Source organism: Balaenoptera borealis (assembly GCF_965194805.1).
Source record: "Balaenoptera borealis genome assembly, chromosome: 18".
Classification (NCBI taxonomy): Eukaryota; Metazoa; Chordata; class Mammalia; order Artiodactyla; family Balaenopteridae; genus Balaenoptera; species Balaenoptera borealis.
Genome location: NC_138877.1, coordinates 19596824 through 19620217, shown reverse-complemented (window position 1 = coordinate 19620217; position 23394 = coordinate 19596824). Strand labels below are relative to the sequence as shown.

Below are 23394 nucleotides of genomic sequence, written 5' to 3'. Positions count from 1 at the left end.
GACTAGTGCCTGTGTTCTGGTGGATGAGGCTGAACCTTGTCTTTCTGCTGGGCATGTTCACATCTGGTGTTGTGTTTTGGGGTGTCTGTGGCCTTATTATGATTTTAGGCAGCCTCTCTGCTAATGGATGGGGCTGTGTTCCTGTCTTGCTAGTTGTTTGGCATAGGGTGTCCAGCACTGTAGCTTGCTGGTCGTTGAGTGAAGCTGGGTCTTGATGTTGAGATGGAGATCTCTGAGAGATTTTCGCCGTTTGGTATTATGTGGAGCTGGGAGGTCTCTTGTGGACCAGTGTCCTGAAGTTGGCTCTCCCACCTCAGAGGCACAGCCCTGATGCCTGGCTGGAGCACCAAGAGCCTTTCATCCACATGACTCATAATAAAAGGGAGAAAAAGTAGAAGGAGAGAAAGAGAGAGGATAAAAGTTTTTAAAAAATAAAATAAAATAAAGCTATTATAATAAAAAATAAGAAAAAAATTATTAAGAAAAAATTTTTTTTATTTTTTAAAATAGATTTATTTTTTATAATAAATAAGAAAAAATTATTAAGAAAAAAGTTTATTAAGAAATAAAAATTTTTAATTTTTTAAAATAAAAATTTAGAAAAAAATTATTTAAAAAATTTTTTTTAATTTTTTTTTTTTTTTAAATAACCTCATCTTAATCTGGAAATGCACAAATCTCTCTTTTTTTTTTCAATTTTTTTTTTTTTTTTTTAAATTTTTGGCTGTGTTGGGTCTTTGTTTCTGTGCGAGTGCTTTCTCCAGTTGCGGCAAGCGGGGGCCACTCTTCATCACGGTGCACGGGCCTCTCACTATCGCGGGCTCTCTTGTTGCAGAGCACAGGCTCCAGACGCACAGGCTCAGTAATTGTGGCTCACGGGCCCAGTTGCTCCGCGGCATGTGGGATCTTCCCAGACCAGGGCTCGAACCCGTGTCCCCTGCATTGGCAGGCAGATTCTCAACCACTGCGCCACCAGGGAAGCCCCTACCACCTTTCAGTTTGCCATTCTGCTCATTGGTTAGGTTTATTTATACTTCCTGATTCTAACCTATACCTCATTTTTGCCATCTTAAGTCACTGTTAATGGGTTTTAGCACAAATACCTCATTACTTTTGAAGCTGAAGTACTATCTTGAATCTGTTTTTTTTTTTTTCTATTAAAAGTTACTTTGAAACATCTAACAACTTGATGTTTTTTGGGGTTTTTTAGTGATTGCATTGATAGCATGTCAACAAATTGTTTTTTGTATAATGATAGATATTATGGAAATTCATTTTTGCTTGGTAATTGTGCATAGGAATGTAAAAATTTATTATGTGAATAAATCTTAAGGTTTAGTATTAATAGATCTTTGTAACAAGTGCTAAAGACTGCCCTACTTAGTTTTGTTTTGTGGGGAGGTACACAGAATAGAGAATTAACCGAAGTTTCTGAATTTGGCTTACTGGTGATGTCCTAGAAGCACATTTTGTAGAGCGTATGTGGTGAACTCTTAAGATCCCTGTTGTAGAGCTGGCTTTCCTGGCAATAAATTGGTACCCATCCTTCAGACATTATCTGTTCTGTGAAGTGTTTGCAGACAAGATCTTTCTTCAGTTTCTCTCCTCTTCTACCCCTGGATACACATACAGAAATCATTGAGGGCAGAAATTGTTTGACATTTTTGTAAACCTCCTGTCTTGCATAGTGCCCAGCACATACAGAATGCTCAGTAAATGTTTAATTAAGTTGAATGAGAAAGAGAAAAAGCTAACCTTTCTTGAGCATTTCCATGTGCCAAACAAATGGAGTCTATATAGACAAACAGTTTTATCTAAAAACCCTCCTTATTGAGAGGCAGGTATGGCTTTCTTTTTTTTCCCCTTCTTTTCTTCCATGGCATCTCAAAATGAATAAATAGGACTAAATAATATGAATTTATTAATTAAATATCTAGTGGTTTTGCATTGTTATGGGACTTCTGCTGTGGTATGATTCCATGCTGTCCGTGCAAGATACAAAGTTATCTTTAAAAAAAAAAAATGAATATATAAACCAGCTATGCTTGAATAGTTTTTATATGCCCTGACCCCTTCGAATGATATACTTTAGGAGAGAAAGATATTGATGAATGTTCAATTTTGTTAACCTAATAAGGCAGCGGTTAAGCAAATGCTACCTGGGTTGAGTTTCAGCTCTGCTGCTTACTATTACATCAGTCAGATTACATTAAGCAATTTAGTGATTATTTTTACATCCTGTCTTATACTTGTTTGTGTAAAGAGAGAGAGAGTGTGTGTGTGAAAGAGTCTATCCATCACAGAGGATTTGGAATATAATTAGTCATAGAGATTATTATTACACCATACCTTTTTGACATATTGTTTATATCTGTGGAATCATAAAACCCAAAAAGCTACATCAGATATATACACCCTAATTATGTTGATCATGGATTAACCAGATCTACATTTTGATGATTTGTTTTGCAATGTTGCTTCCACAATTGCATTTCAGCACGAATGAGGACCTCATATTCTTCATTCATTCAGTATTCAGTAAGAGACAAAAGTTGAATAAGCAAGCACTCTTTACTTCCTCAAGGTTATTTGACAGATTTTCTCATATATCTTTATGGGAAGATAAAATAAAATTTCATCCCTGGCCCACTGCCAGTCTAAAGCTTTGTCTTATATTATCCAGGACTTTGTTCTTTTTTTTTTTTAATAGATCTTTATTGGAGTATAATTGCTTCACAATACTATGTTAGTTTCTGTTGTACACTAAAGTGAATCAGCCATATGCGTACATATGTCCCCATATCCCCTCCCCTCCCATCCTCCCTATCCCACCACTCTAGGTCATTGCAAAGCACTGAGCTGATCTCCCTGTGCCGTGCGGCTGCGTCCCACTAGCTATCTGTTTTACATTTGGTAGTGTATATATGTCCATGCCACTCTCTTACTTCACCCCAGCTGACCCTTCCCCCTCCCCGTGTCCTCAAGTCCATTCTCTGTGTCTACATCTTTATTCCTGACCTGTAACTAGGTTCATCAGTACCATTTTTTTTTTTTTTTTAGATTCCATGTCACTAATCATTAGAGAAATGCAAATCAAAAGTACAATGAGGTATTACCTCACACCTGTCAGAATGGACATTATCAAAAAATCTAGAAACAATAAATGCTGGAAAGGGTGTGGTGAAAAGGGAACCCTCCTGCACTGTTGGTGGGAATGTAAATTGATACAGCCACTATGGAAAACAGTATGGAGGTTCCTTAAAAAACTAAAAATAGAACTACCATACGACCCAGCAATCCCACTACTGGGCATATACCCTGAGAAAACCATAATTCAAAAGGAGTCATGTACCACAATGTTCATTGCAGCACTATTTACAATAGCCAGGACATGGAACCAACCTAAATGTCCATCAACAGATGAATGGATAAAGAAGATGTGACACATACATACAATGGAATATTACTCAGCCATAAAAAGAAATGAAATTGAGTTATTTGTAATGAGGTGAATGGACCTAGAGTCTGTCATACACAGTGAAGTAAGTCAGAAAGAGGACTTTGTTCTTTAGGGCTCTCTTTCTGTGTACCTTTAATCAATAGCTTTGGCAAAAATAAGTGACACATTTATAAAATTACCAGGTATCAGACAGTTACCAAGGACAGCTAATAACATTAAGTAAATGCCAAGCTCAAGAAGATCATAATATATTGAAATGATAGGTCAAAACCAATAGGATAAAATTTAACAGGAATAATACAAAGTTATACATTTTGATTTAAAAAATTAATTGCACTGGTACCATATAGATGATGTGTATCAGAGTTCCATTTTGAAACTGACTCTTGTCAATTAGGCACAAAAGGAGTTTATTACTGTGATACTGAGATCCTCTCCCTTCTTCCCTTTCCTTCCTAGCACTTAAGTCCTAAAGGCATTAGATGGGGCAGAACTATGTAGACACTTGTCTTAGTCCATTAGGGCTGCCATAACAGAAATGCCATAGACTGGGTGGCTTATAAACAACAGAAATACATTTCTCACAGTTCTGGAGGCTGGCAGTCCAAGATCAGGGTGCCAGCATGGTCAGGTTCTGGTGAGAGCCCTTTTCCCGTTTACAGACTGCTGACTCTCACTGTAATCTTACATGGTGGAAGGGACAAAGGAGCTCTCCGGGTTCTCTTTTATAAGAGCGTTAGTCCCATTCATGAGGGCTCCACCCTCATGTCCTCATCACCTCCCAAAAATCCCATCTCTTAATACCATCACATTGGGGTTAGGGTTTCAATAAAGGAATTTGGGGGGGGACACAGACGTTCATTCTATGGCAGCACTGCACTGTTGGGGAGTTGGGGAGGTGAGCTGCAGTGCCCCAGAGTAGGATGTCAGAGCGGGAGGAGCTCATCACATAGGGCAACAGCCTAGTGTAGAGAGTCAGAGCCCAGACAGAGTAAGGAGGAAATTCACACAGCAAGGTGGCCTGCTGTATGGACTCAGAGCCTAAACAGGCTGAGACGGGTGTCCTCAAGAAGGGGTGGGCTGGTATGGATCGGAGCCCAAGCAGAGTAAGGAGGTAGTCCACATGGTGGGGTGAGGGGTGGAATGGCCTGGTGTGGGAAGTCAGAGCCCAGATGTGGTGAGAAGAGAATATACACAAAACTGGAGTGGGTAGCCTAGCACAGGGCATTAGAGCTTGTGTGTGACCACACGGAGGCAAGGAAAGAACATTCACGTGGGAGTGGGGGTTAGGGGCAGGAAACTCAACATGGGAAGTCAGAGCCTGAGTGACTTTCTGGGATGACAATATTGAATATCCCTTCCTTCTGGGATAACATCTTGAACTTCCCTTGCCCCAGACCTAGAATCAGAAATGTATGATTTTTCTGACTCAGTTGCCCCAGGATTCATTCTAGTTTCCTCCCTTTCCACATCTGTAACTCCTTTTCTGCTGTATAAGTCTTATCCCAGAAAGAAGGAAGTGCTGAAAAACGGATGGAGACATGTCAAAAGGATGTAGTAGCCAGCTTGAAGGAACTTCCATTAGCAAAATCAGGCACAATTTGAGCATCAAAATAATGATAGATATGGATTAAAGTCCACTGAATAAAATAGGAAACAATGAGTTCACACAAATATAAATAAATAAATGAATAAATTGCAAGTCTGATGAAAAATGGACTGTTTACATAGTTTCAAACTACGTCCCCACAAAATACTTATTGATTAAAGGCAAAAAAAAAAAGTAACTTTACAGTTACGGACACCGTCTTAATCAGGTGATCAAATTGTATGTCATCAGTAATGTCAGAAATCAAAACTGTGTGCTACTTGATATGATGCATTAAGAGGAACATGGTGTCACTTCTGTGATATTTCTGCCAAAAATGCATGATCTGAATCTAAACTCAAGGAAATAGTAGACAAACTCAAATCTAGAGACATTCTACAACATAACTAGCCTTTCATCTTCAAAGGTCAAGATCATGAAAGTCAAGGAAAGACTGAGGAACTGTTCAGAATGACAGACTAAAGAGACATCCTAACTAGTTGCAATATGTGATTCTGAACTAGACCCTTTGTCTGGAAAGCACATTATTAGGACAATTGGTGAATCTTGTGTGGGGTTTGAAATTAGGTGATTTGTTAGTTTCTTAGGGCTTCCATAACAAAGCACCACAAACTGGGTGGCTTAAAACAACAGAAATTTAATATCTCACAGTTCTGGAGGCTGGAAGTCCAAGATCAGCATGTCAGTAGGATTGGTTCTTTCTGAGGGAGACTTTCGTCTTTTTCCTAGCTGTTAGTGATGGCCAGCAATACTTGGGGTTTCTTGGTTTGTAGATGCATCACTCCAGTCTCTGCCTCCATCTTCGCATGGTATTCTCCCTGTGTCTCTGTGTCTTCACATGGCTCTCTTCTTAAAAGGATTCCATATTGGATTAGTACCACACTCTACTCCAGCATGACCTCATCTTAACTAATCATATCTGCAGTGACCCTATTCCCAAATAAAGTCACACTCTGAAGTACTGGTACTTAAATATATCTTTTGGTGTGGGGGACACAATTTTACCCATAACAGGTAGTAACAAGGTATCAATGTCAATTTCCTGGTTTTGATGGTTGTGTGGTTATATCGGAGAATACGTACTAAATGCACACTAAAGTATTCCATGGGTGATGAGTCATCATGTCAGCCTCTTACTTTCAAATGGTTTAGGGAAGAAAATTCTTGGTGCCAGCTGGACATGCAGCTTTTTTTGTAAATTTGTGATTATTTCGAATTTTTTTAAAAATATTACTTTAAGAAAATGGTATTGGATATCTTATAGAATCTTTGGGAGTATTAGAGAACCGTACTCAAGGCTAAGCTTAAGGAACAATGCCCCAAAACCATGCTACAGTACTAGTTTGATTAGGAAATCATCATGAATGCCATGATTGTACCCATGCCCTTTCTCCACTAAGAATTCAAGGTCACTTGCTTCCAGCACAGATACCACTTCTGGAACAGGAATCTTGTAGCACCCACCACTGCCTCCTACGTTATCAGCACCTATAGGAGAAATGTTCTTCACCTCACACCAAGGTGACTCCTCCAACACACAAAAGGACTTTAGATTGTATGCATCAAAACAAATGACAGTGTCCACTATAGTGCAGGAGAGGAGGACTTAACTTTATGACTAGAACTTGCTTATTTTAGTAGAACTAGAGCTAAGTGTGAGTCACTTATTGAATCTCACTTACAAAAGTAAAAACAAACAAAATCTTGAACTGCAAAAATAGAAATGTATGTTCAAAACAGATGGTGTAGTACTGTGGTTAGATGGTATCCTTTTAACATGTTTGAAACAGGTGAGAGAGAGTTACAGGGAAACAAATTTTGACTCACAGGGAAAAACTGTCCAACAATTATGGCTGTATAAAAATGGAGTCATTGCTTGATTATACCAGACTCTCATCATTATGTATGCTTATGTACTGGTTAGATGATATTATAAAAAGTAATTCTTGCATAGTGAAAGAATTTTGGTTGTGCAAGTTCCAGCATTCATTCTATCTAAAGATTCTTTGATTCCAAAATAATCTTTTAATTAAACTGAGATCTCCTTATTTTTGGAAGTGAGTACTCTGAATGAGAGTCTTAAATTTAACAAGTATATCTGTGCACTGGCACACTTCATAGAGTAATCGAGCTAGTGAATAGTTATTGCTCCTAATAGACCTATAAATAGCATGCCAACTAGCTAATTTACTAGTCCAAATTCCTAATGAAATAAACACTTGTGAGAGAAGCTTCCACTAAACTTCAAATCTTATAGGGACAGAAACAGTGATGCTATCTTTAGCTTGGTACATAAAACCTTACTTGACGAAAATGGTCAAGGAATATTAGCTTCCTTCTATTTTGTTTCCTTAACAACAAAAATTGTCCTTTTTTTTTTTTTCTTTGATTTTTCCTTAACAACAAAAATTGTCCTTTTTTTTTTTTCTTTGATTCTTTGTGTGAAAATAATGCCTTTTGCTTAGTAGGCATGCTGTCGATATTTATTAAAATTAACTGCTAAAATATCTTTAAATATATTGGTATACTTGTTCGCCTTGGTAACTACTATATACTGAAAATATACTTTTATACTTAGGGGTATTTTAGTGCCTTAGAGTCTTCAATATGAGCACCAATTAAAATTGTAGGGTAATATGGAAATATTAATTTAAAAATGTAAAAATATAAATGTAGTGAGCCATAGATAATGCCCAGATATTAATCATTTAGCCAAATCCTGGATTTCTGCCTATTTTCTTATGATTTGACTCTCATATGTAGAAAAATTGTCAAAGTGAATTCAGGTTTGTTGAAAGCTATTAACCTTTGTTTTCTCATAGCTCACCTTACTTAGGGAAGTCAGGAACCTAACTGACAATTCCGGAGTGTGTTGATTCTGAGCCCCTTCACCCACTAGAGTTAGTATGCCATCAATACTACCTCTAAATCTTCCTGCTTTCCTTTTTGCTTCCAGATGGCTCTGACCAGCTTCTGAGTAGTTAACTCATGTTTATTTCACCACTGTTACTGTTGGTGTCACTTTCCAGTCTGCCAGTGGGAGGTTATTGGGCCCTTGTTGCTTCTACTGTCACCTCATTCAAAGAGTGGCCAGCACTGTTGCTCCTGGGGCAGTTATCGTCAGCACCTCTGCTCCTGTTTTTCTTCTCTTTACTGCTGCTGCTCTTTATTACTGCTTTTCCGCTCTCACCTTATCTCCTCATACACCTGATCCAGACTCTTCGTGCCATTGTAGGGGTTTTTGAAGTTAAGGGGAGGTTTGTCCCCACTAGTAAGTACCACTCTGTCCTTCTCTGTGTGTTTTGGGATCATGGTGAGTATAAACACACGTGTCTAGCCTCCCTCCCGCAATTGGTCTGCTCTTTCATATTTGCCATCTCCTTTGCAGAGCATTTTATTAGCAAGTCTCCTCCTAAACTGAGCCAGATGACCTTTGAGGTCCTTAATAAAACAATATTTTGTTAAATACTTACAAGCTCTGTATCCCATTTATCCCAACTCTGTTACCTCAGAGTGAATTCTCTGCGCTCCAAAAGTTGGAGCTCCTGGCCTTGCCCTTCTCTGTGTTCTAGTCTGAATCCTTATGCTCATCAGATATAATCAAATCCCTTTTGTCTTTATGGTTTTACCTTTGCTAGTAATATCTCATAAATGAAATCATACAACATGTAGAATTTTATTTCTGGCTTCTTTCACTTAGTGCAACAAGTTTGAGATCTGTCCATGTTGTGCACGTATCAATAGTTTGCTCATTTTTATTGCTGAGTTGTATTACATTGCATGAATACCCCTATCTTGTTTATTTACTCACTTGTTGAGGGGCATTTGAGTTGTTTCCAGATTTTGGTTAACATAAATAAAATGGTTGCAAATGTTTGTGTAAAAAAATAAAAAAGCCCTTTTCTCCCAGGTTGTCTTTGTTGGGGATGGGAAAGGAAGATGGAGTTTTCATGCAAGTAGGACTCCTAGTGACCTTCTCTGATACCCTGGAATACCTGAGACATGTATACAAACTATGCCTCAGGCTCCATGAATCTTGTTAGATATGTCAGACCTTTGATATTAAAAATACCTCTGAAATTTATTAGAGGTTAAATGTCTATTGTTTTATATATTATGGTCACTACACTTTTTGCTATAGTTACTATAACTAGCAGTATGAAATATATATATATAACTTTTCTTCCTAAATTCACAACAATAAAACTTTAAAGAAATAACAAAATATGTGAATTAATTAATGGTGCATTTTTAAAGGTACAAGTCTGGGAGTAGGTCAGCCTGGGTTTTAGGATCAGTGGGTGGGAGTTAAAGGAAAACAGATTTAGCTCAGTATGAGGAACAACTTTGTAATAAACAGAGCTGTCAAAGAGACTCAGGAGCAATCAGTTTCCCATCCACCTTTGTAGGTGGTAGTGCGTATACTGACTCTTCACTTGATGGTGCCATTAGGAGGTTTAATTTCAAAATAGATCATGGATGGTTGGAGTTGATGCCTTTTAATAAGGTTCCTCACGAGTCTAAAATGTTATGATTCTGTATCCTTGGGTATATTACTTAAATTCTGGCCATTATTTTGCACATAAATGAGGATGGGCTAGTGTGAATTGGATTCAACAATTTTCTACCAGCTCTCAAGTTTTTAGGTATTCATAACTATGCTAATATCTTATGCCATATCTTAAATTTATTTTAATAATAAGTATATCAGTATTCCAAGAATTTTTTATAAGACCACTGATTATCTTTGGACTAATGACTTTTCTTTACTACAGACCTGACTGAACTTAATGAAGTTCTTATGGTCTACGGAAATTATAAGTAACTCAAGTCCAAATCATATGTAGTAGATTCTCATTCCCATATGATTAGCCATTATTTACTTTTTTCATAATTTAACAAACTAAACCATGGAGAAGTTATATCCTTTATACATTACTTAGAAAATCTTAACTACCCTTCGAAAATGCTCTAAAAGCATAGGTAACCATTTTTCATGCTGGTGGAAATCACATTATTATATTAAAAACTTTACCCTTTACATTTTCTCCTTCTAAAATGAAAACATCAGTTCCAGTAGAGAGACTCAAAATACTTGTTTTGAAACATTAATGAGTCTTGTTTGTGAAAATGAACCATAATAGATCATCCATTCATAAATTCAGCCCATTTTAGGTTAAGTGAATGACTATGACTCATCCTGAGTACATTGTGTAATAGTCCCAGGTTGTCCCTAAATGCTATTAAATGTTACTTTTCAAGAGAAACTATTTTATACATGACTTAGTTAAGAGAAAATTGCAACGTTTATGCTAAAAAGGAAAATATAGGCAAATTAAGTTATCTTCAATTCTTTATGTTCCTAATGAATAAAATATCACTGTTAAAGTTCTCTTGGAAATAGGAAATCTAAACCAGTTTAGTGAGTTCTGTTAAAATAAGTGATAAAAATCTCAATTTAAAAAAATTTTAGTGAGTGGTGATGGCAAAAGGGAAGTGAGACCCAGAAATATAATTGTGTAAAATAGCCAGCAAGGAAATGAGGATCTTAGTCCTACAGCCACAAGAAGCTGATTCCGCCAAAACCGCATGAAGTTGGATGGAAGAGGACTCCAGCCTCCAAATGAGAACACATCCTAGCCAATACTTTGATTTTCACTTTGTGAGATTGAGTAGAGAACACAGTCCATACTATGACTGGACTTATGAACTACAGAACTGTGAGCTAATAAATGGGTGTTTTTTTAAAACCACTAAGTTTGTGCTAATGTTACACAGCAATAGAAAACTAAGACAATTATAATATGAACTTTTTTTCTCTCATGCATTATGTTCAAAGGTCAGTTAGTACTTGTATGGAGTTCTTTGCCCCATAAGCAGTAAAGGGACCCAGGTTACTTCTATCTTGATCTGCCATCCCTAGGATCTGCACATCATACTCATGTGCATGATCCAAGATGGCTCACCACCATGTCCGTGTCCCAGACAGAATGGAAAAGAAGAAGAGATGAAGAGATATAAGACATGCCTTGTTTCTTTAAGGACACACTCTGGAGATTGTAAAGATCACTTCTCCTCACATTCTCATTGACCATAGCTTAGTTGACCACTTCTAGCTAGATAAGAGAGCTAAAAATTGCCTTTGGTTGGGCTGACCATGAATTCCAACTAACATTCAGGGGATTATTACTGTGGAAAAAGGCAAGAACAAATACTAGAAGCTAACTAATAGATGCCACAGACTATTTTTAAAAACAATAATAATAATTGAAAATCTTGAAAGACCCTCCAAAAGTAATTATAGTGTTTACTTATGGGGTGGTGGTGCATCACATGGGGAACAGGGATGGAGTGAAAGTTTTTCCTCTCTACCTGTTTATATTTTTTTCATTTTTCAATCTTGTAAATGTATTTCCTATTAAAAATAACGTTTTAGGGAATTCCCTGCCGGTCCAGTGGTTAGGACTCCGTGCTCCACTGCAGGGAGCACAGGTTTGAACCCTGGTCGGGGAACTAAGATCCCACAAGCCATGCTGTGCAGTCAAAAAAAAAAAACCATTTTAAATAAATAAAATAAGGGCTGTATATAAGAAACTTCCACCTCCCCCCTTTCTTTTTACCCAAAAGATACTTGTCTGCCTTCCCTCAGACACATTCACCTGTTCCTTTGGGATTAGTATTTCTCCATTCTTCCTCTTTGTCCCTCTTGAGATTTTTTATTATTATTATTATTTATTTATTTATTTATTTATTTATTTATTGCTGTGTTGGGTCCTCGTTTCTGTGCGAGGGCTTTCTGTAGTTGTGGCAAGTGGGGGTCACTCTTCATCGCGGTGCACGGGCCTCTCACTATGGCGGCCTGTCTTGTTGCAGAGCACAGGCTCCAGACGCGCAGGCTCAGTAATTGTGGCTCACGGGCCCAGTTGCTCCGCGGCATGTGGGATCTTCCCAGACCAGGGCTCGAACCCGTGTCCCCTGCATTGGCAGGCAGATTCTCAACCACTGCGCCACCAGGGAAGCCCCCTCTTGAGATTTTTGTCATTTGGAGTTTAGTCAGTGAGCTCAGCCCAAAGGAGGCCATGTCAAATATGTATACATATATCCATACATATACATATAATGGATTAAGTATATTAGGTATTCTTAAGTGTTTGATACGTTCTGATATATTTCACAAAAATTAATAGAAGAAGGTCCTTCCACTTTTGTTGTCATTGCATATGCACAATATTTTAACTACTTTTTAGACCCGGGGTCCCCAACCCCCAGGCTGCAGACCGGTACCAGTCCGCAGCCTGTTAGGAACTGGGCCGCACAGCAGGAGGTGAGCAGAGGGCGAGCGAGTGAAGCTTCATCTGCCGCTCCGCATTGCTCGCATTACCGCCTGAACCATCCCCCCACTCCCCATCTGTGGAAGAATTGTCTTCCACAAAACCGGTCCCTGATGCCAGAAAGGTTGGGGACCGCTGTTTTAGACCGTGTCAGTATTTATTTTGTGAGTTTTTATTTATAGCAGAGCCTTACTACCATTTATAAAGTTGAGAGAGTCAGGTAACTGGGTTCTAAATATCCATCTTGCCAATTCACTTTCTAGTAAATTGAGAACTGTCTGTATGAGCAACTTCTTAAGTGAGGAAACCAAGGCTAATGATACTGTAATTTATCAAATCACTCTTAACTAGCTGTATAAATTGGGGAAGTTTCCACATTAGAGAGCTATACTTTCTAACTAGATTTGATTAAAACTTGTCACAGAAATCTGTGTGAGCATGTATTACACCTAATTGAGTAGTTTTATGGCCTTTTAAGCACATTAGTCCCACATTGATTAGGATTCAAATTTCTTTACAGAAGTCTGTCACTTTTCCATATTTATTTCTGTAACTACAAGATTGGCCTTCCTAAAACATGACTTTTTAGGAAGTCATGCTAAGAACTAACTGAAAAGCCTTGCCTTCTTTCATTTCATATAGCATAGAACTCTTAGGCTCATTTTCTAGGCACTCCATCACCTCATTCCAATCTTTCTTTCTAGTTTTTATTTCAGGAAACTTCCACTCCAAATATTCCAGGATTAGTAGATACTCTAGTCTCTAAATATTTCTTACAGAGACCCCTCTCATATCTTTGTTCACATTGCTCCTTCACTGAAAAATCACACAAGAGTGTGCACACACACGTGCATGCACATGTGCACACACACGAGAGAGCTTTCTAAATTTTTGCAGTTCTTCAAAACCCAATACTAATTAGTTCCACCTCTTGAGATTCTCTTTCTGACCACCCCAGGGTTAAAAAGTGTTCCTCAATTTCCTTTTGCGCTCGTCTGGCCTATATCTCTGACTTGGCATATGTTATTTTTTGGTTTTTATCTTTTTTTTTCTGTTTTAGAGTCCACCACTAATAATGTAATTGAGTGTTCATTATCTGCCAGGATTGTGCTGTGTGCAGTTAATCTTATTTAAACCTTAAAAGAGTGAGAAACCTAAGGTTCATAAAAGTCTTAGAGCTAGTTATTGGAAGATCTGGGACTCGAAGGTCTTTCTGACTGTAAAGATAGTTTTTATCACTACACCAAGGGATTTCAGAATCAACTGGGAAGTTGAAACATGCAGGTGTCTGGACCCACATCAACCTTTCTCAAGTGATGATGGTACAAAACCATATTATATTCTTCGGTGCTAGATCTCCTTTCCCTCCCTATAGCACCTGGACCTTCCCCTTGCATTTATAGAAACTCTAAATGTTTATTGACTTATTTTAGGAATAAGCAATCGAATTGTCTTTATTTCAGCGCTTATTCATTTCTAATTGCAAGACCAATGCGTTATAGAGCCTCAAGTAATGGGAAAAGAGGCAGAAAGTGACTCTGTAATTTAATTAGCATGTATGATACTATCTAATGGTTATTGAATAATTACTGCACCAGTTAACTTTTGTAAACATTCTGCATATAATTAATCTATTTAATTCTCCCATCAATCCTGTGAGATAGCTATTATTATCTTCATTTTATGGACAAGGAAACTGAGACATAGGTTAATAACTTGCCCGGAGTTACCAGTTACTGAGTGGCTGAGCAGGGATCTGAGCTCTGGTAGTCTGGTTGCAGAGTCCACACTTCATAGCTACTTCTCAAACACAAAGTACCTAAGGTGGCACTCTACTCATAGCTTAACAATAGTTAGTTCCTCTCAACCACATACTTTTTTCTGAAATATTTTCATATACTTACTGCAAGTCATTCAAAATTGTATTCTAGAAATGGGAGTGTCTTATTTCTAAAGATCTGAAACCAAATTACTGTAGACCAAGAACTTTACTCATAAATTCATCTCTGAACCCTAAGACCAACGCTATCAAAAAGTACCACTTAGTCTTATATACGTTGTACTACACGATGCTAGGGCAAAAAAAAAAAAAAATCTCTTTTGCTTTTAATTGCAAAATGTCATTTTTCCTCAGAGCACATCTCAAAGCATGTTTAATATACTAATCCTCTTCTTTGAAGAGAGAGTCCACCATAAGAATTTTAAGGAGTAAACAATACCAGATTTTATAGTAAAAACACTAAGTATTAGAATTTGAAAAGGTTCTTTCCCCATTTATACTTGAGAAAGATCTTAATTTTTATTACCCTAAAAAGATGGGGAAGGGTCAAAGGGAAGGTTAGTATCTTTTGATTCTGCCTTCTCATCTTTTGGGGAAGAAACCTTCATCAGTTGGCTTTAAGATATTTTTGCCAAAGATGATATTATTAGAGTTAATAATTATGGCATAAGGTGTATGCTTTAAACGCTGACCTGGGGCAGGGTGTTTTTGTTAAAATACCTTTCTGATTAACTGAAAACGAGAAAAGCTTTTTCCAAATCATATTACTGAAAATGTTTACAAAATAAACACTTATATTTAGCCTTAGTAAACAGAATGTACTGAAAATAATTCAGAATCTGCCAGTGCCCTAAATCATTATAAGCATTAATACTGATTATATGGTACTATAGTGTAGATTATTTAGAAGATTGAGTTGAATAAATTGCTGAGTCTAGATTAGAATATGAGGTTTCTTTTAAAACCCATTCTTTTATTTAGCAAATTATTATGAACTTGATATGTACAGTCACTATTCCAAAACTCTGGAGATTTACTGATGAGTAAGGTAGACCCTATCCCTGCTCTCCACGAGGTTTACAATCTCATAGGGAAGACAGTCAAAAGTATTTAGTAAAGTGAGAAAAGGGCTGTGATTGAAGAGAACAGGAAGGGTGCTATAGAAGCTCTAGCAGGAACATCCAAACCAGTCCAGGGACTAGGAGATACTTCCTAGAGGAAACTCAAAGGATAAGCTCTGTTTTTTACTTTTTACCTCCCCAAAATGGAAGATTAAAAAGATTATTAATTAGTAGTTTTATTTAATCAGGACTTGAATCTTGAAGGCTGTTTATGTGATTATACATTACTAAGGATATCAACAGAATTAGTTCTTTTGTAATAAGGAAAAATATTATTTTTAATGAATATATATGCATCAAAAATAATTTGAGCACATTTCTTTCAAGTGCCTGCCCCTATTTGGTAGGATTACAGTAGTCTTTTTTCTTCTTTATATTTTCTGTATAATTTGATAATTTTGACAAATATTAATTGCTTAAATAGCCATATAAATGTTTTAATTCCTTCTAAATTTAGTCCCAATTTTATTTTATAAAATTTATAGTTTCGTTTTTTAAAAGCTGAGACCCTGAGCTTATTAAGGAAAATGGTGGACCATACAATGTATTTTGGTGCAGATAAGTGGATTTTTTAACTAGTAAAAACTAAAAAAAAACGGACATACCAAGCTTATAATAGTCTGACAATTTTTGAAATCAAGGGGGTGGAAAAAAAGAAATTTGTAAATTTGATACCATAATTTAGAAATGGCTTAAAGAATTCTGACATTCAAAAGGACAGGTAGAACCCAGGGCAATACACCTTATATGTTGAGGATTTCGTCGACCCCAAAAAAGTACCAGTATAAGGTAGGCTATATATATATATTTTTTTTAATTAATTAATTTATTTTTGGCTGTGTTGGGTCTTCGTTTCTGTGCGAGGGCTTTCTCTAGTTGTGGCAAGCGGGGGCCACTCTTCATCGCGGTGCGCGGGCCTCTCACTGTCGCGGCCTCTCTTGTTGCGGAGCACAGGCTGCAGACGCGCAGGCTCAGTAGTTGTGGCTCACGGGCCTAGTTGCTCCGCAGCATGTGGGATCTTCCCAGACCAGGGCTCGAACCCGTGTCCCCTGCATTAGCAGGCAGATTCTCAACCACTGCGCCACCACGGGAGCCCTAGGCTGTATTTTTGAAAGAAGATGTGTTTGTTTGGATCCTCTCTATTTAACCGAATCATTCTGTGAAGGGATGCTAGGAAAGGAACCAGTATTTACTACAAACCTGTTTTGTGCTTTGCATTCATTTTCTTAACCCTATGTAAGAGTATATAGAAACATCACTTTCCTTATTAAAAATAAAAACCACACTCTCTAAAGTTAGCTTCACTAGAAGGATCTCTTGGTGAGAAGAGCATCTGAATTACTGATATAGAGATTTACCTTATTTAAGCCTTGTAGTAACTGCAGCCACAATTTTGGACTCAGGGAAGTGCTAATTAAGCAGTCTAACCTGGGCATAAACCTTTCTGGTTTTTTCCCGGAAGCATAGCTGGGATAAGGCAAGGCTAGGATCTTCAGTGGACATTTATATAAAGTCATAAAGAGACTACCATGAATTAATTACATAACCTGAGTTACATACGCTTATACCTATCTGCAGAGATTGTCCCAGGAAAAAGAAAAGATCTTTTCTGGTTCCTTTCTTTATATGGCAACATGTTAAATGTGATTTTTAGTACCTACCTAGATATAAAGGGATGGAAAAATCATTCTTTCACAATTCTCATTTTCCTGTGTCACAGCAACTAACACTAGGCATAATTTCATATCTAATAAAGACCCTCCTTATATTTATAAAAGTATGACTTTGCCCCTGACTGTGGTTATGGTATTATATTAAGGCACATCCAAACATGCTGCCATTAACCTTAAGAGTCAGGCAACAACATAATAAGGGTGGTGGTAGAAGATTTCCTTGCAAGTATGTACTAATTTCTCTAAGGCTCCAAAGGTTAAGTTACTCTCTGCGAGAGTCAATTTTAACATAGGTTTCTGATCTCAAAATCTGTGCAATAACTTTATTTGAGGATGTTGATTCACTGTTAGAGGGTGAACTTTAATCGAATCCTGTTTCCTTTTTTTATGGATCAGCAAAGTTCTCTTGTCTCTGATATCCTCTTCTGCTTCATTTTATTATATAATCCCTCAACGTTTTTGGAAAATTCCTTTATCATTACAATGAAAGATCATATTTCAATATTTTAACATTATTTTTAGTCTTAATATGTTGGGATTTCTCACCCTCTTGTACTCAATCTCCCATGCTCGAGGGCTTGCCAGAACACAGAAAACACAGTAACTAAGTGCATGCATGCTCTTTTCCTGGAAAGAGAATTTGCCCAAATCTCTTCTATTCTGAAGGACAGCTCATTCTTGACAGCCATTTGAAAGACTTAGACCCTGCCTCACAGCACAGTCAGGGAGACAGGCAAGTAAACCACAGTTAAAACAGAAGAGGGTAATAGGTGCTATGATGGAATTAGGTATGCCCAGACATACGTGGGAGGCCAGAGGAGACATACCTTACCCAGCTTGGAATAGTTGTTGAACTGTGCAGGAAAAGGTGATGCTTTAAGAAATAGAAGTTAACTAAGAGGAAAAATAATTGGGAAAATGTCTTAGAAGCAGAAGGATTAGCACGTACACAGAGAAGTTAGAGGAGACTGAAAAGGTATGATTAAAGAAATAGATTGGAGAACAGAATACATTGAGGAGTATCAGAAAATGAGACTAAAAATGGAAACATAGGCTGTGTTACAAATACCTTTATATTGCATGCTAAAGAGTTCAGGTGTTATTCTGAAAGGAACAGGGAGCCACTGAAGTATTGATTTTAAACAGGAAAATAACCCCCCCAAAAAAAGTAGTAAGGATAAGACCTGGGGGCTCAATTCAGAGGGTAAGAAGAGACTAGAATGATTTACAGATTTCACAAGTCAGTTGAACATAAAGATAAATGACAGTTTCTTTCTCTTTGCCTCAAAATATAGAAGAAAAAAGAAAGAATTGGTTTGGGTAGAAGGATGGAAATGATTAATTTATTTCTGAGCATGTTAGGTTCAAAATGCTTTTTGGTTTTATAGCTCTTTCTCATAAGAGAGGCTTGGAATGTGTATTAGGGTTCTCCAGGAAGTCCCACGGTTTGTTGACTAGAAGCTGGAGAACCCAGAAAGTTGGTGTAATTGAGTTAGAATCCAAAGGCCTGAGAATTGGTGGGCTGATGATAGTCCCGATCTGAGTCTGAAAGTCCACAACTAGGACTGTTGAAGTCCAGGGGCTGAAGAAGACATGTCTCAGCTCAAGCAGAGAGAGCGAATTTGCCCTTCCTCTTCCTTTTTGTTTTATTCAGGTCTTCAAAGGTCTGGATGATGTCCACCCACACTGGGCAGGGCCCTCTGCTTTACTACGTTCACCAGTTCAAATGCTAATCTCTTCTGGGAACACCCTCACAGACACAGAAATAATGTTTTACCAGCTCTCTGGGCATCTCTTAACCCAGTCAAGTTGACACATAAAATTAACCATCACAGAATGGAAATAGTGAAGTTGTCAATATGTAATTTGAAGCAATGAGTTTGAATGTGTTCTTCAAGAAAAGTGTGCAAAGTAAGAAGAAAAAGAGTTTGAAGTTGCAGGCTTGAGAGACATGTAACATTTAAGGGATTCATAAAAGAAGAATGAATAAGATAACATACAGAGAAACATAGAAGTTTCTTTTATCTATTCCTTTTAAGACTAGAGCAGTATAACAGGTACTGTAGGATTGTTGATAGGTATTATAGGAGGAAAAAAGACCAATAAGTTTGAGCTGTTACAAAGAAGATGAAAGAAATTTGTTTGCTGTAGACTTAACCAATGCCTTTAACATGCTAATATTCATCACGAGTTTTCAAGAAAGTGTTTGTTGTTTGCAGCATGTTCTAAATTCTTTTGACCATAGAATCCTTTTTTAGAGACACCTCATGAAACCAGATCTTATAAAACGTATTTTCAGAAACACTGTCCTTGAGCAAACTCTTGAGTTTTAGCTTTCAACTTCTAACATTTTGATACTCATCCCCAGTGCCACCCTAATCTATCCCTTAGCATCCAAGAATATGTATACTACAATCTTGGGAAAGGAGCAGGGAGGAGAGGAACAACGTAAAGAAAGGTAAAAGACGAAGAAATAGAAATATTTGCAGCTTATCAGAAAGAGCTGACTTCTTAAATGTATAAAGAGTATTGCAAATCCAGTAGAAAAATAGGCAGGGGCTAGGAACAGGCAGATCACAGAAAAGGAAAAATAAATGGCTGTTAAACATTTAATATGAATATTCAACCTTACTCATAAGAAAATGCAAACTGAACTACATTGAGACACTATTTTCACCTTTTAGATTGGCAGATATCAAAAAGTTTGATAAATGCTGGTGAGGGTGTGTTGATGAGAATATAAATACAAACTCAGATTTGGTGATTTCCAAAATACAAATTCTCTTTGATATAGCAATTTCACTTCTAGTAATTTATCCTGCTGACATACTGACACATCTATGAAATTATGTTTGTACAAAGATATTCATTGCACCATTGTTTGTAATAGCAAGAGGTTGAAAATAACTTGAATATCTATCAATAGGGGAATAGTTAAATAAATTATGGTATATTGTTACAGCAGAGTACTGTGCAGCCCTTAAGAGATTGAAGCAGCGTGTGCATGTACCAACATGGAAAGATCTCTAAGCTGTATTATTAAGGTGCAGAACAGTGTGTGTATAGTATACTATCATTTGTATTTTTTAAAGAATATACACGTAATTGCTTTTGTATGCATCAAATACCTCTGTTAAGATTTATACAAAACAAAGAATGGTTGCTTTGGGGAGGAGAACTATAGCTGGGAGTCAGGGTTGAAAATTAAGGCCTCAAACCTGCAGTCTAAATATTTCCAAAATGTTTAGTAGCCACAAGCAAAGAGCCTAGGAAAAGCCCTGTCTCCTACATTTCTCTGCTTAATCTCATCATAAATTATCTACATAAATAAGATTCTAGGGCTTCCCTGGTGGCACAGTGGTTAAGAATCCGCCTGCCAGTGCAGGGGACACGGGTTCGAGCCCTGCTCTGGGAAGATCCCACATGCCGTGGAGCAACTAAGCCCGTGTGCCACAACTACTGAGCTTGTGCTCTAGAGCCCACGAGCCACAACTACTGAGCCCGAGTGCCACAACTACTGAAGCCCACGCGCCTAGAGCTGAGCTCTGCAACAAGAGAAGCCACCCAATGAGAAGCCCGTGCACCGCAACGAAGAGTAGCCCCCGCTCGCCGCAACTAGAGAAAGCCCGCGCACAGCAACAAAGACCCAATGCAGCCAAAAATAAAAATAAATAAATTTTTAAAAATAAAATAAAATAAGATTCCACTTCCCAGTCTGGTAATGTTTGAACCTTTGAAGAGAATGAGAGGGAGACAAGGTCTCTGTTCCTGTCTTTTGTGGAGTTTTTTCCTAACTCTTTGAAGTCTTCAGCATGCCATCAGCACAGTGAGTTTTTAATCTTCTTTTTTCCATTTAAGACTGTGTTAGCTGATAGAGACTTGCCCTGAGAAGGCTGAAATGAAATGATTAGAGTAAAATAGAAGCTAATAGCAGATGATCAAAATATATAAATCATGATAGAGAAAAATAAGACCTTACAGTTCAGTCTTCTCATGATGACAGTTGATGTGCAGTGGGCAAGTATGGAAATATTTTCAACTGTGAAATAGCATTTGGTTTCTACTATGGAAAATCTAGATTTAAAGATTACCCCTCAAAAAGAACTATGAAGACAACTGTCTCAGTAATTTTTATGTTTTCCAAATATTTCTTTCAGATGATTAACAGTTAAAAAAAACTAACCAACCTTAGGATGAGGGAGAACCCTTACCTTTCCTTCTTTTTTTTTCAAGCTCTCATAAGAAACACCACTAGTTGAGGAAACAACATGAAAGCAGGTGCCTGAGAGCATGGGAAAGGCATGTTTTCATGTTAGTCTGATTATGTCAGAACATCAGTGATAGAATGAAACACCTCCAGCTCTCATCTCCTTTCAGCTTTCCATTTCTCCTGGGAAGTGATAGTCGTTGAGGAGAACATAAGAAACTAGAAGGAAGGGTGATGCTTTAAGTGTAGAGACCCAGTTTCTTTTCAGAAGAACCTGCAACAGGATGTGAATGTTCTGTGGCAAGCCTCCAGGGATAGGTTATGTTCCTGTTACAGGAAAGGAAATCTCTAATTCCAGTGGGTACATGTAGTTCGAGGAGAAGATATTTTGAAACCTTATACGTGGTTACTCATAATAAGCCATCTTTTCCAATATATCTGTAACCATAAAAAATTAATATTTTGATGCCAATAAAACTAAAAACAGTAAAAGCTCAAAGAAGAAGGTGACAGTGGGAAGAAGACTCTGAGGTAGCAGTGACTTGTGAGGCCACAGTGTAGTGCTCCAAATCTAAATCTGAATGTTATTTGTCAAGCACAACATGTTATATAAAATGCTTCAAAAGATATTGAAGGCATGTTCTTCAAAAGATTTGTCTATAAGAACCTGGCTACAGGGACTTCCCTGGTGGCGCAGTGGTTAAGAATCTGCCTGCCAGTGCGGGGGACATGGCTCTGAGCCCTGGTCCAGGAAGATCCCACGTGCCGCGGAGCAACTAAGCCCGTGCACCACGACTACTGAGCCTGCGCTCTAGAGCCCACGAGTCACAACTACTGAGCCCGCGTGCCACAACTACTGAAGCCTGCGCCCCTAGAGCCCGTGTTCCACAACAAGAGAAGCCACCAAAATGAGAAGCCCACGCACCGCAACGAAGAGTAGCCCCCGCTCACCACCACTAGAGAAAGCCGGTGTGCAGCAACGAAGGCCCAACTCAGCCTAAATAGATAGATAGATAGATGGATAGATACATAGATAGATAGATAGATAGATAGATAGATAGATAGGTAGGTAGGTAGGTAGGTAGGTAGGTAGGTAGGTAGGTAGGTAGGTAGGTAGGTAGGTAGACAGATAGATAAATAGATAGAGAGATAGATAGATAGATTAGATAGATAGATAGTCTGGCTACAGAGGCTATTTTCCAGATAACTCATGTGGCCTTAAGACATGTTTTAAAAGGTCCAGACCTTAAACCACAGAAGCTGTGAGGAAGCTTAAAGATAAATATAGAGTCTGTATGTGGGAAATCTATAATTAAAATTTAAAAGTTTAGCTATTATATAAAAAGGACCTAACACAACCCTTTTCAACATCAGCAGTACTGATTTAATGCAGTCTGTACATGTTGGATGACTGGTCTGCCCTGTCACGCAGGCACTTTTTTTTTAACTGCTGTGGGCTGAATGTTTGATCCTGACAGGATTTGCATCACTGATCCATATCACTGCCTGTGTGATGTCAGTGTGTGGGTGTACAGTTACTGAGACGTAGTTAACTTCATGTGCTGCAGTAAATCCCAAGCACTGTTTCCTACTAGAATAACAAAGAATGATTCATCATTGTTCACATTAGACTGATACTAAAAATAGTAATGTTCACAACCTGCTGCATCCATGCACATTAATATCATAGCCTTTGTAGCTTTCTAAACAAGTACACTAAAAATAACTCTTGTTTAGAAGCAGGTGCTCGGTAAACACATCTCCTACTTTAAGTTTTCTATCAATATACAGTTTGATTTAGTGCTAGAGGTAGATTCTAACCATAATGTGATAGTCATTCTTCAACCTTTTTCTACTTCGTGTGCTTATCACTGATATACCTATATGCTTACAGATCTAATTATAAAAATTTTCAATTACCTGTACACAGATAAATGAAGTTACCTGTAATTCTGAATCATACTTAGGCCCCTGATTTAAAGTCTACTTTATCCAGCCTTAAAAATGAATAATAAATTTTCAAGGAAAAGATAGGCCCCTAAAGCAGTGAATAATAATTACCTTGATCTTTTCTCTTTCTTCTGTAACTTCCTGCCTCATTCTATTCCCAAATTATGATCACCAGCTCATTAAATACCTAGACTCAAGGCCTGTGCTAATTGCCAGCCTCATGTGAATAAATGTTGCCAGGCATTTTGTAGCCTTAACAAATA

General features: G+C 37.7%; 1 protein-coding gene across 6 annotated transcripts in view; it reads left to right on the top strand.

Annotated features, from left to right (window-relative positions):
• The window catches only part of FNDC3A (fibronectin type III domain containing 3A), a 193156-nt gene that overhangs the window by 88901 nt on the left and 80861 nt on the right, over nt 1-23394 (top strand). The window lies entirely within an intron of this gene.